Consider the following 14656-nt stretch of genomic DNA (forward strand, 5'->3'; position numbering starts at 1 on the left):
GTTTTATCTGTGATCAATGGAACAATCCCGAGTGTCAGCAACTGGCGGTGAGTTTAGGTAAAATGCAGCTGTTGGTTTGGGTGGTAGGACACCTATGTCCTAGTTTTTGCATTCCTTTCTGTCTTTAAGTGACACTTGTGTTTGTTACACCACATATTCCATTTATTCTATTTCTCTTTAGCATATCCTATCTCTTACTGACTTACTCGCTAACTATATTTAACACATCGTACAAATTCTGCCTGTGCCTCCGAAGCAGCCTGCCCACTCCCTGTTGATACCTGACGCCTAATGAGTTCTGGTAGATCCCAAGCTCTTTTCTGTGCTTTAGTCTTAGGAGTTTCCTCCCTCACATTTGCTTTCCTGTCCTCTAGAGGACAAGCAATAAGAAAAATCAAAGGGAGTTCTTTGAAGAGGTTAATGAATAGGAGAAACCCAGACTGATCAAGGAGGAGGGAAAACACAAATTGTCGAATTAGGAGTGATATAGTGGACTTTACAGATTTCATAAACATCAAATAAATTGGGGAATTATGAAAAAAAAAAACTATGCCAATAAAATTGACAATTTAGCCAATGTAATTAATGGAGAAAGCCACATCCTAATCTCTATAGATGCGGAGAAGGGGATCTCCTACGATTCAACATCCATTCATGATACAAATTCTTGGCAAACTAGGAACAGAAGACAACTTCTGTAGTCTGATAAAGAGTGTATTAAAAAAGAAAAACTTGGGGCGCCTGGGTGGCTCAGTAGGTTAAGTGTCTGCCTTTGGCTCAGATCGTGATTCCTGGGTCCTCGGATGGAGCCCTGCATGGGGCTCCTTGCACAGCAGGGAACCCTCCTCTCCCTCTCCCTTTGCTTGCCACTCCCCCTGCTTGTGCTACTCTGTCAAATAAATAAATAAATAAATAAAATCTTTGAAAAAGAAAAACTTAGTGGCGATAGAAAAAACTTTCCTCCTGAGACTAAGAATGAGAACTAGGATGCCTGCTGTGCCCACTTCTATTCAACACTACAGGAGGACTTAGTGGCATACAGTGAGACAGAGGAAAGAGTGACTGGAAAGGAATAAAGCCCCCAGGTTTTGTTTTAAGATTTTATTTATGTATTTGACAGACAGATCACAAGTAGAGAGGCAGGCAGAGAGAGAGAGAGATGGGGAAGCAGGCTCCCTGCTGAGCAGAGAGCCCGATGCAGGGCTCGATCCCAGGACCCCGAGATCATGACCTGAGCCGAAGGCAGAGGCTTTAACCCACTGAGCCACCCAGGCGCCCCTGAATTGTTAGAATTAAGTGAATTTTGCAAGGCTGCTGAATATAAGCTTTAACACAAACTGTTTTTTGTATTCGACTGACAACAACTAGAAGACAAACACCATAGCTTCAATTTGGTGAAAAATAATGGATGGGGCTAGGGAATGGGGATCCCCGAAAGGAGTTTACATGTGGGTGGGGTGGATTCCAACTGGGAAACGTAGAAAACAGCTTAAAGCTTCTTACAGGGAGGAGAGAAGAAAGCAGAAGAAGCAAAGGTCGCAGCGTGAAGGACAGATCTGTAAATGTCTCATGCATAAAAAGGATTGACGACAACTGGAGGGTTAGAAAATGAAAAGGCCAGGGAAAGGGAGAACGACCCAGAAGGGCTTGTTCCAGCTGCAAGAGGCAGGGATGACATCTTGAGGAAAAGAAATGGTTTCCTCAAAGGTAAGCAAAGAACATGGGGGGTGGGGAGGGTGGGAATGTGGAAAGGAAAGTTATTCCGAGGAGCTCACACCCATGTTCTATAATCACCAGAGGCCTATGTCCTCTCTGTTAAGGAAGGCCAAAGATCTGTCAATTACGTGTCAAAGAAATCTCCCTCTTCCATCATCACCCAGGGAGGATCTTGCCCTGCCAGCTGGCTTCTGTACATAGAAGGCAAGGAGAGAGCAAAAATAGAGACCGACTGTGCCACTAAACGTGGCAAGTTTAGTAAGCCAGAGGACTTACTTATGAGGCTTGTCTGGGGTGGCTATAAGAGGAGTCCATCTCCACACCCACTGGCCGGGATCTTGAAGGGATACAGAGGCCGTAAGTGGGCTCAGCCACATACACCAATCAGATGGTCTCAACTCTCTGAAGTCTGCATTCTTGAAAATGGCTCCCACAGTAAGGATGGTGGAAGAGTTATACATTCCAAGGACAGGAGAGGGCGTGAGGAGCCTCTTGTGGCCTGGGTCCCACTCACGGATGAACTGGAAGTCCCGTCCTCCTGATGACCTCCTCCCACACCCCAGTCTTTGTGATTGGTTCTTCTACTCTTACCCATGCCCGTCTTCTGCGGTGGGTCCCGAACAGTCAGCAAGAGCTATGGCTGGCATGGAAGTGTCTCATCTGTAGGCCATCGGGTGGCACTGGAGGCAGACACCCACAGCAACAGGACAGGCACTGCATTTCAAGGGCAGTGGACAATCCCACACAGGTGCTACGGGGGCCGCTCTTCCTACGCACCCTGCTCTGTTGTGTCTACTGGAGGATCTGTTGCTAGGGCTTGTACCCACGCTGGGGCATCAGCTGCCTCATTGCCTGGGGGTGTCACTGCCTTAAGGCCCAGGATGTAGAAGACAGAGAAGACTGCCTCAGGTTCTCGAAGGTGAAGCCAAGTGCCTTCCAACCTATCCCAACCCCCAAGAGGGCTTATTCCTGATCATTCACCACTCAGCTTCCTATTGTCCAAGCCACAGGGTCAATCCCTGTAGAACAGCCCAACTGTAAGGGCCAAGGGTTAACAGCGGGGGCTCAGGAGTGATCACCAGCCAAGCCATTCAGAGTTCAGCCTTACAGCTCCTGTGGCTCGTTCCTGTTTTGAGGCATCAACAGGAATTGCCCCTGTGCCCACTCTGCGGGCTGCAGGATGGCCACAGGAATTAGGACGGGGCATCTGGAGAATCTACATAATAAAGGGCCCAAGAACCCCCATATTTCTAGAGACAGCAGGCTGGCAGATGGGGTGCTCTTCTGCTGCAAACAGACATGGAACTTCATCAGAGTGGGGGGTTTGAACCATGGCAGAGGTAGGCAGACGGAACGTCCTCTCAAATCACCCTGTGGTAGGGAGGGAAGTTCTTTCCCTGATGTGTTGCTTCCTTCACGAGAGGCTTGACCCAAAGGAGCGCTATGTGCCCCGTTAGAAGCTGTCTCTCTGTGGGGGTATACTGGGCTTCTGCCCCCGTCCAGAGCTGGAACCCAAATCCTAGGGGTACTCTCCCCTGTTATTTCTGCCACAGTGCCCCAACCCGTGCCTTCTGGAGTCACATCCAGCTTAAACAGCAGCCTTCCCTCTGGGCTTGGGAGATGCCCAGAGTTTTCATCTGCTTCATCTTACCCAGACAACTTCCCCAAACCCCAGTGCTGTCTGGGTCTTGAAGGTCCTGTGGGTTCATGGCCCATCCTCTTCCTCACAGATGCTCCAGCAGAAGGTCCTGCAGCAAAGGCAAGACTTCACGTGTTAACATGACGTCATCGATGCAACCGGCCCATCTTACCAGTGTGGGGAAAGACCGGGGACAGGTCTCGGGCTCCCAACCCACGACGCACCATGGGGCTGTGCAGGCCGCCTTGGGGAAGCCCTTGGAAGACCCACTGGTGCCCCTCCCACATCAAGGCAAATTCCTCATCCTTATCGGAAAACTGTACCTGTCGGAGTCTTTTCCATGAATCCCCATGAAGACGATGCACTTTTATAGGAACACTGTTGCCAAAGCACTTTGGTAAAAGGATGACCGTCTATCAGTGACAAAAGACTTAAAAATGGTCATGACTAAAGATCTGATGGGAGTTCATGATAATACAATGGACAAGGGAATTTTTTTCTTTTTTTCAGAGAGACCAGCTCTAATGTATCTTTTATTTATACAAAAAGGGCCTATTAAGCAGGAGACACACCAAAAAAGGGTTGTTATGGCCAGGAGACAAGGAAGGAAACGACAGGCCTTTTGAGGCCCTGCTGGGAGAAGAGGAGTCTGGGGAAAGTGACGAGAAGAGGAAAATTGGTTTTTTCTGTGACATCCTTAAAAAAAATAACAACTAGAATTATGATCAATAACATTATACCAGGAAATATCAGAGTTTTAGAAATTTCATACAATTTCTGGAACATTTATATTTATATAACATATATTTGGGGTGCCTGGGTGGCTCAGTCAGTTGGGCATCTACCTTCAGCTCAGGTCATGATCCCAGGATCCTGGGATCGAGCCCCACATCAGGCTCCTTGCTCAGCAGGGAGCCAGCTTCTCCATCTGCCTGCCACTCCCCCTACTTGGGCTCTTTCTCTGACAAATAAATAAAAATCTTAAAATAAATAAACATATATATATGAATATCACCTAATGAAAGTTTAGCATTACTTCTTATTTGATAACGCTTCCCATAAAATTTAATATATCAAATAAGCCTAACTAGTTTAATACCTTTCCTTTTTAAGGAGAGAGAACACATCTTTTGAAATGTTCCAGGGAACATCTTGGAAATCCCAAAGTTAGTCTGAGGTCAAAAAGACTTCAGGATTTGGGGCACCGCCCAGGTGGCTCAGTGGGTAAGTGTCAAACTCTTAGTCTGAGCTCAGGTTGTAAACTTGGGGTTGTGGGATTGAGCCCCACATCAGGCTCTGTGCTTAGTGCACAGTCTGCTTGAGATGATCTCCCTCTCCCCCCACAATTCTCTAAAATAAATAAAATCTCTAAAAAAATAGCACTTCAGAATTTGTCTTTATAACATTTGTCAAAAATATCAAAGGAATTTAAAACACTTCATTAAACAGAATCATAGATTACTTTGAAACAATACTTAAATATCCATTTAATCAGCGACAAAGATTTCAAAGGCAAATGCAAAAAGTTACATAGTTACAAAAAAACTTAGCTCTTTCAATAGAGAGTTTTTTTTTAAAGATTTATTTATTTATTTATTTATTTATTTATTTATTTGACAGACAGAGATCACAAGTAGGCAGAGAGGCAGGCAGAGAGAGAGAGGAAGGGAAGCAGGTTCCCTGGTGAGCAGAGAGCCCGATGCAGGACTCGATCCCAGGACCCCGGGATCATAACCTGAGCTGAAGGCAGAGGCTTTAACCCACTGAGCCACCCTGGTGCCCTAGAGAGTTTTCTTAAGTAACGAAAGACACTGCGCACGGGAAAGAATTTTGATAAAACATAGGATCTTTGTTTTCTAGGCAGGTTACTTAAAAGGTAAAGAAAACCTTTTCATAACTTTCTTAAGAACAGACCAATAGGACAAGAAAACTTTGTCTTTCTGGCAGATGAAAGAAAGTTAAGTTTTCATTTTACATAAGTACACCATTAATATTAAAATTATTTAAGCCAAAATTATTTAAGCCAATTAAATCAAGCTCTTTTACAAATTAATTTTAGCAATATCCTCCAGATATAGGAAAACATCATATATATATATATATATATATATATATATATATATATATCTCCTAATATCCAGAGACAAACATAAACATAGAGACACAGAGTCTCTATAGCTTTCATTCCAGAACTTTAGTCACCAATCAGGTACAACAACAATGCAAAACTTACTAGTTGATAGCTAACAATTGACCAAACTGTGTCTCTAGCAGATGGAACAAGTTAAGGTCACCAGCTTAACATGGCTAAAACTTTTCCCCAAGATTTGTGGAGATTTTAAGATTTGTATTTGCCCTTGACAAGTAATCTTATGGATGCTTTGGGCTAGATTTTGGGCAAGGGAGCTTCTAGAGTAATATTTTAAAAAAGCCTCTTTCCCTTTTTTTCTCTTCAGTCTCAAGCAATTATGGGCAGTGATTACTTTATCTCCTGAGGTATTTCCTTTCCTTTTCTTTTTTTTTTTTAAGGTGTTTCCTTTTCAAAGACACAGTAAGATTCATGATTTCAAGGGACAGAGAGAGAAGGCAAGTTTTCTCCTAGGAGTTTTGGGGACATATTTCTCTATTATCCGAAATCTAGGATAACTCCAACTTTTCCTAACTATCGGGTCATATGGCGTGGGGCACTTCATCTCTTCCACCATCAATGACCAATGACCCTCCTCTTCACTTTTCTCACTTTCCCAGGAATCCCGCCTCTCAGCATCCTTATCAGATTTTGCCACAAATGCTCAGACCCTTGGGGCGCCTGGGTGGCTCAGTCATTAAGCCTCTCTGCCTTCAGCTCAGGTCATGATCTCAGGGTCCTGGGATCGAGCCCCGCATCGGGCTCTCTGCTTGGCGGGGAGCCTGCTTCTCCCTCTCCCAGTACCCCTGCTTGTGTTCCCTCTCTCGCTGTCTCTCCCTCTGTCAAATAAATAAAAATCTTTAAAAAAAAAAAAAACTAAACATACAAGGTCCTACGTAGGACACAATAATCATGAATACTGGATTACCTGGGCGAGCCTTCCTTGCCTAGGGACCAGGTGGCTGTCGTTCTGTGGTATCCCCTCTCCACCCAGAGGTCTTTGAGCGGGGCCTGCGAGCGGCCACTCTTGCCAGCTGGAGTCCTCAGCCTTCTCCTCAGAGGTCACGGATCTGGTGGTGGCTCCATCCGAAATGGTCTTCTATTAGAGAAGGTCATCAGCAGGACGTGACTGCCAGGTGACCTGGGAGCTGGAGCCTGGTAATGGGAGGCTCCTCACCCCGTCTCCTGTCCTTGGAATGCCCGCCACTCCCACAGCGGGAGCCGTTCTCCAGGATGCAGCCTCAAGAGAGTGAGGTGTTCCCGAGACCACTTGGGTTGTACACACGACTAAGCCCCGGTAAGGCGTCTCTAGAAAGTTTTATGATTCTGGCAGGAAGACACGAAGATCTCCTCATCTCCCGACCGCCCACGACATGCCTCAGACGTCGCCTTGCTTATTTAGAGCTGCTGTTTGCTGATCTGGAATGGGCTGCCTCTTTCTTGGGGCTCCCCTTGTTCTCCATGTACGGGGGCCAGTTTGTGAAGCAACAATGGGCGAGCCATCCTCAAAGTCCAAAGAAACACACCAGCTTGCCTCCCTGTCAGCAGTTTCCAGGGCATAATCTGGAACCGGCCCCCGGCACTCAGAGGGCAGGGAGAGAACAAAAGAAAGAGGCAGGCCCCTCCAGCTGAGTATGCAGCTGATCTAATAAGCAAAGGAAACATCTATACAGGATTTGTCTGGGGGAGAAGCAGGAGGAGTAGATCCCGGCACCTGCCAGCAGATCCTTAACGTTTACACAGAGAGAGGGTTTAACTGGGTTCAGTCAAGTACGCTTGCTGGTGTTCTCAGCACTGCATCACTGTCTCAAGGCACTGTCTCTGGAGAAGCCTCTGGGAGCAGGTAAGGCAAGTGGAACCCACACTTCAAGGACAGGGTTGGGGAGTAAAGAGCCTCTGATGGACTGGCTCATGGGTTAACTGTCGCACATGTGCTCTGGATGACTTTCCCCAGCGAAATGGGCCTTGGGGAAGAAGAACCCACAAGAGAAATCCCGAGTTGGCAATCAAGCTCTCTGCCAGGAGAGGGTAGGGATGGCCCAGAGGTTAGGGGCTTTCGGACTGCCCTGTGAGTATGGCGATGCCCCATGGTCCTGGCTGGTTTGGGGTGCTGGCCTGGGGAACCACGCAGAACGGACTGCAGCAGAGACGGCGAACAAATGGCAGCCACGGTGGGCTGGCCACTGCTTGAAAGGGTTCATCTGCCCAACTAGAGGCAGAAGCGCAAGTTAGAAAGTCAGGTGATGCGCTGAGATTAGAGAAGGACATGCAGTTGTCTATTGCTTTGTGAGCTTCGGGGCTGGCAGACCAGGTGGGGGGACAGGATAGTATGTTGGAGAGCTTAGCATGCCATTTTTCGAAGCTAGGAGGGTGCAAGCTGCTACAAATTAAGGAGCGAGCATTTTTTAAAAAGATTTTATTTATTTATTTGACAGAGATCACAAGTAGGCAGAGAGGGAGGCAGAGAGAGAGGATGAAGCAGGCTCCCTGCTGAGCAGAGAGCCCGATGCGGGGCTCCATCCCAGGACCCTGAGATCATGACCTGAGCCGAAGGCAGAGGATTTAACCCACTGAGCCACCCAGGCGCCCCAGGTCTGAGCACTTTTAAAAAACATTTCATTCATTTATTTGAGACAGAGAGAGAGAGAGAGAACGCACAGAGGGAGAGGGAGAAGCAGGCTCCCTGCTGAGCAGGGAGTCCGATGCAGGGCTGGATCCCAGGACCCTTGGATCATGACGTGAGCTGAAGGCAGATGCTTAATGACTGAGCCACCCAGGCACCCCTTCTGTTTAGGTATTGAAAGCTATCTTTTTTTCCTCATCCTCAAATGTTCATGAGTCTGTAATGACACATGATGACTACATGTAAATGGCCATCCCTGGGTGATGAGGAAAATGTATAAGGGGATATCTTCTCTGTTCAAGAAAGAGCGCCTGTGGGGCCCCTGGGTGGCTTAGTCATTGGGTGTCTGCCTTTGGCTCAGGTCACAATCTCAGGGTCCTGGGATCGAGCCCCGAGTCAGGCTTCCTGTTCAGCGGGGAGTTGGCTTTTCCCTCTCCCTTTGCCCCTCCCCCTGCTTGCATTCTTTCTCTCTTTCTCACTCTCTCCTAAATAAATGAAGTCTTTAAAAACCAAAAATAAAAAAGAACGCCTGTGCTCAACCTGGTTTGTGTTACATGTTGGAGGAGAAACAAAAATCTAACTGGAGAAAATTCTGCTTTTGGTGATGACAGAGAAGCTTTTAGCAGACCAGTTTTCCTGCTGAGATAAACTAAACAACTGGATAAAAGACATTATTTAGTTGGAGGCATCATAAAATTGCTGGGGAGACAGAGAAGTGAGAGGCCAAGAGCACAGAGAATTCCAGGCCCCACACTGCCAGGCCAGATGAGTGCCCGGCCCAACTATAGTGTGCGCCACGTGGGAGAGACCACGTTCTCTGGTCTTGCCCTTACACACTGCACATGGGGACTCCAGGCCCCGTGTGGGTGGCCACCTCAAAACTAAGTCTCTTTCCAGTGCCTGACACTAGCCGGGGTGGTGTCCTCTGGGTAGGTTCCCAGGTGTGGTGCTAGCACTGCAAGCAGATGGCCCTTACTGCATGGTACCATGTTTCTCTCATGGGCTCTCATGTCATGAGGCCATCGGAATGGTACCACTGGCACATCCTAATTTTGGATGATGCTCGCAGTGAACATGGATGCCTTCTGGGCTCAGAGCTATAAAGGCCCACCACCAATCCTCGGGTTTGAGCTACATGTGCGGGCCCGTGTATCAGCTCATCTGTTAGTGTTCTGACTATAGTGCCACCTCTGGCTTCAGCATTCAAGAACAGTGAGGTGTCTTTATTATAAAAAATGTAGAGGAAGCCTGGGTGGCTCAGTTGGTTAAGTGTCTGCCTTCAGCTCAGATCATGCTCCCGGGGTGCTGGGATCGAGTCCCACATCGGGTTCCCTGCTCAGCGGGAAGCCTGCTTCTCCCCCTCCCCCACCTTCCTGCTCCCGATCTCTTTCTCTCTCTTTCTTTCTTTCTTTTTTTTTTTAAAGATATTTATTTATTTGAGAGAGAGACAGTGAGAGAGAGCATGAGCGAGGAGAAGGTCAGAGAGAGAAGCAGACTCCCCATGGAGCTGGGAGCCCGATGCGGGACTCAATCCCGGGACTCCAGGATCATGACCTGAGCCGAAGGCAGTCGTCCAACCAACTGAGCCACCCAGGCGTCCCTCTTTCTCTCTCTTTCGAATAAATAGAATTTTTTTAAAATGTAGAGAGCAAAAGGATAGAGAAAGATATAGCATGTCGAGACTAACTCAAGAAACTAGAAGTATCTATACCAATATCAGGCATGAGGACATGAACCTCCAAATTCACGATATTCATGAACACTATGCAGAGTGATGTGAAAGACAGAAGGGAGGTATATGCAGGAAGTTTCAACTGCATCTGTAATTGTTTATAAAAAGAAGAACTATCTGAAGCAAATATGGCAAAATATTAAAGCTAGGCTGGGGGCACCTGGGTGGCTCAGTGGGTTAAAGCCTCTGCCTTCGGCTCAGGTCATGATCTCAGGGTCCTGGGATCGAGCCCCGCATCAGGCTCTCTGCTCAGCAGGAGCCTGCTTCCTCCTCTCTCTCTGCCTGTCTCTCTGCCTACTTGTGATCTCTGTCAAATAAATAAATAAAATCTTTAAAAAAAATACTAGGCTGAGCATTCAAGTGTTTTTTTCTCTATGCCTTTTAATTTGAAATATTTAATAATTTCAAAAAATTATAATGAATCAGAAAATTAGACAAATGCTCACAAAATGAGAAATGGGCATACATTGGAAGGAGGAAACAAAGAAGGATATTTTATATTAATAAAGGTAAACTTCATCAAAAGATATAATGGCACCGAATGTTTATGACCCAAACAACACTTAATATGAGTAAAGTGAGGGATGAGGAAGATGGCGGCACAGTAGGCGGACCCTCGGCTCCTCTCCTCCCGTGAACACAACTAGGTGACTACCAAATCATTCCACATATCTCAGAAAGACCTGAAGATGGACAGGACAAACTCCATTAAAAAAAAAAAAAAGGCGGGGGGGAAGGGAGAAGCAGCAACACCTAACAAGGTTAAAAAAAAGAAAGTGGAGATGTGATTTAGGGGACAAATGGATTGTAGGTGTTATGGAGGGGAGGGAGCTGCTGGGCTCCCAGAGAGGAAGGGGAAGGAGAGAGAGAGACTGGAGAGAGAAGGGGAGAGGAGAGGAGAGAGAGAGAGGAGAGACAGAGGGGAGAGGAGAGAAAGGGGGGGCATTATTTGCTCTTCTTGGAGTTCTTCCCTGACAGGCCACATTCACAGAGATGCCTGTCGAGCTCCATGTCCCTCTCCTCCTCCTCCGCATAAACACAGCCTCCGGAGGGAAGCAGTGCAGTGCTGATGGCTCCTAACTTGCTTACACCAAGCCCCAGCCCCTGCACTCTGGCAGACTGTGCTTCTCAGTCAAGTTTGCCTCAGTCCCAGCACAGTGGGCCCCTTCCCCAGAAGACTAGCATCAACCCCTGCCCACACCACGTCTCCCGGCCAGAGAGCTCTGTGGAGCCTTGGTCCTGGTGGAAACAGTACCAGGTCTTACTTCACCAACAGATCAGAGCACGCCTAGTTACAATTCTCTACATTCTGGTCAAGGACCAAATGACACCTCACACAGCAGGCAAGGAGAGGCTTTACAGATGACTGCCCTGAAGGACTGAGAAGCCAGAACACAACAGCAGAGCACACACAGCACACACCAGAGACGTGCTCTGAAACATCAGGCCCTGGGCACTCCATGACCTTTCTTTTCTTTTCTTTTTTTTTTTTTTTAAAAAGGATTTTATTTATTTATTTGACAGACAGAGATCACAAGTAGGCAGAGAGACAGGTAGAGAGAGAAGAAGGGAAGCAGGCTCCCTGCCGAGCAGAGAGCCCGATGTGGGGCTCGATCCCAGGACCCTGGGATCATGACCTGAGCCGAAGGCAGAGGCTTTAACCCACTGAGCCACCCGGGTGCCCCCATGACCTTTCTTCATAAGGCCATTCCTCTCAGGAGCAGGAAACATAACTGACTTTTCAAATACAGAGAAGGCAGAGACTTAGACAAAATGCCATGACACAGGAATTCATCCCAAATGACAAGAACAAGACAAGGCCATGGCCAGAGATCTAACCAAAACATATATAAGCAGCGTGCCTGATGGAGAATTGAAAGCAACAGTGATGAGGATACTCGCTGGGCTTAAGACAAGACTGACTGGAAGACCTCATGTGCGTTCTTACCACAGAGAGAAAAGAGCTAAAAAACAGTCAGAAATGAAGAGTATAACTGCGATTGGAAACAGGCCTGATGCAATGAACAGCAGACTGGAAGAAGCAGGGGAGTAGATTCGTGACAGAGAAGACAAAATAATGGAAAATAAAGATGCTGAACAAAAGAGAGAAAGAAGAATGATGGAACATGACAAGAGACTTAGGGAGCTCAGTGACTCCATCAAATGGAATATTGTTTTATCGGAGTTCCAGAAGGAGAAGAGAGGGAAAATGGGGCAGAAAATTTGAGAAAATAATGGTGAAAACTTCTCTAATCTGGGGATGGAAACAGATACCTAGATCCACAAGGCACAAGATAACTCCCAACAAAATCAACAAAAGCAGGCCAACACCAAGACCTACGGTAATGAAATCTGCAAAATGTGCTGATAAAAAAAAAGCAGCAAGACAAGAGAAGTCCTTGACTTGACTTACAAGCGAAGACTCATATGGCCTGCTTCAAATTTATCAACAGACACTTGGCAATCAAAAAGGCAGTGGCATGATATGTTCGAAGTGCTGAATGGGAAAAATCCTGCAGCCAAGAACACTATCCAGTAAGGCTAACAGTCAGAATAGAAGGAGAGATAAAGACTTTCCCAGACAAACAAACACTAAAGGAGTCGTGCCTACTAAGACAGCCCTGCAAGAAATATTAAAGGAGGCTCTTTGAGTGGAAACAAAAGACCAAAAGTGAAAGAAGACAATAAGGATTCAGAGAAAATCTCCAGAAACAATGACAAAACAAGGGGAAAAATGGCACTGAATACATATCAATAATTACTCTGAATGTAAATGGACTGAATGCTCCAATCAAAAGACACAGCTGGAAGAATGGAAAAAAACATCAATCTACATGCTGTCTACAAGAGACTCATTTTAGATCTCAAGATGCCTGCAGAATGAAAGTGAGGGGGATGGAAAAATATTTATCATGTAAATGATGTCAAAAGAAAGCTTGAGTAGCAATACTTATGTCAGACAAACTAGATTTTAAAACAAAGACTGTAACAAGAGATGAAGAAGGCACTATGTTATAGTAAAGGGGACTATCCAACAAGAAGACCTAATAATTGTAGATATTTATGCACCATTAACATAGCGTATCCAAATATATAAAACAATTAACATAAGGAACTAATTGATAATACAGTAATGGTAGGGGATATTAACACCCCACTTACAAGAGTGGACAGATAACCCAAACAGAAAAGAAACAAGGTGGGTTGCCAGGTGGCTCAGTGGGTTAAAGCCTCTGCCTTCGGCTCAGGTCATGATCCCTAGGGTCCTGGGATCAAGCCCCACATTGGGCTCTCTGCTCAGTGGGGAGCCTGCTTCCCCCCTCCCTCCACCTGCCTCTCTGCCTACTTGTGATCTGTCCTGTCAAATAAATAAATAAAATCTTAAAAAAAGGAAAAGAAACAAGGAAACAATGGCTTTGAATTATACATTGGACTGGACGGACTTAACAGACATATCCAGAACATTCCATTCCCAAATCATAGAATACACATTTTTTTTCCAAGCATGCATGTGATAGTTTCCAGAACAGATCACATATTAGTACACAAAATAGACCTCAACAAATTAAAAAAGACTGAAGCTATACCATGGACCTTTTCTGATCATAATGTTACAAAAGTTTAAGTACTGGGCACCTGGATGGCTCGGTTGTTTGGGTGATTACCTTCAGCTCAGGTCACGATCCCAGTGTCCTAGGTTCAAGTCCCACATCAGGCTCCCAGCTCCATAGGGAGTCTGCTTCTCCCTCTGACCTTCTCCCCTCTCATGCTCTCTCTCACTCTTTCTCTCAAATAAAAATAAATAAAATCTTTTTTTAAAAACTTGAAGTAAATCACAAGAAAAAATCCAGAAAGACCAAAAAATACATGGAGGGTAAACAACATGCTAGAAAAGAATGAATGGGCCAGCCAGGGAATTAAAGAAGAAATTGAAAACCACATGGAAACACATGAAGATTAAAACATCATCATCCAAAACCACGGGGACGCAGCAAAAGTGATTCTAAGAGAGAGGGGATGCAGGCCTACCTCATGAAGCAAGAAAAATCCCAAATAAACAACCTAACCTTATACCCGAAGGAGCTAGAAAAAGAGCAACAAACATATCCTAAAGCCAGCAGAAGGAAGGAAATCCTAGATTAGGGCAGAAATACATGATAGAGAAACTAAATGATAATAATAATAATAATAATAATAATAGAAAATACCAATGAAACCAGGAGGTAGTTCTTTGAAAAAATTAGTAAAATTGATAAACCTCTAGCCAGACTTAACAAAAATAGACAGGATTCAAACAAAATCACAAATGAGAGAGGAGAGATCACAACCAACACCACAGAAATACAAACAATTAAAAGAGAATATTCTGGAAAGCTGTATGCTGACAAATTGGACACCCTGGAAGAAATGGATACGTTCTTACAAACATAGAAACTACAAAATGTAAACAAGAAGGAATAGAAAACTTGAACCGACTGATAACCAGCAAAGAAACTGAATCAGTGATAAAGATCTTTCAACAAACAGAAGTCCAAGTCCAGATGCTTTCACAGTCAAAGTTTACTAAACATTTATTTTAAAAATTTTTAAAATTTTATTTACTTATTTGAGAGAGAGAAATAGTGAGAGAGGGAGAGCACAAGCAGAAGGAAGAGGGAGAAAGAGGCTCCCCACAGAGCAGGGAGCCTAATGTGGGGCTTGATCCCAGGACCCTGGGATCATGACCTGAGCCAAAGGCAGATGCTTAATGACTGAGCCACCTAGGCGCCCTGAAATTTTCCCAAACATTTAAAGAGGAGCTAATACTTATTTTCTCAT

This window comes from Mustela nivalis (genome assembly GCF_964662115.1).
Source record: "Mustela nivalis genome assembly, chromosome: X".
Classification (NCBI taxonomy): Eukaryota; Metazoa; Chordata; class Mammalia; order Carnivora; family Mustelidae; genus Mustela; species Mustela nivalis.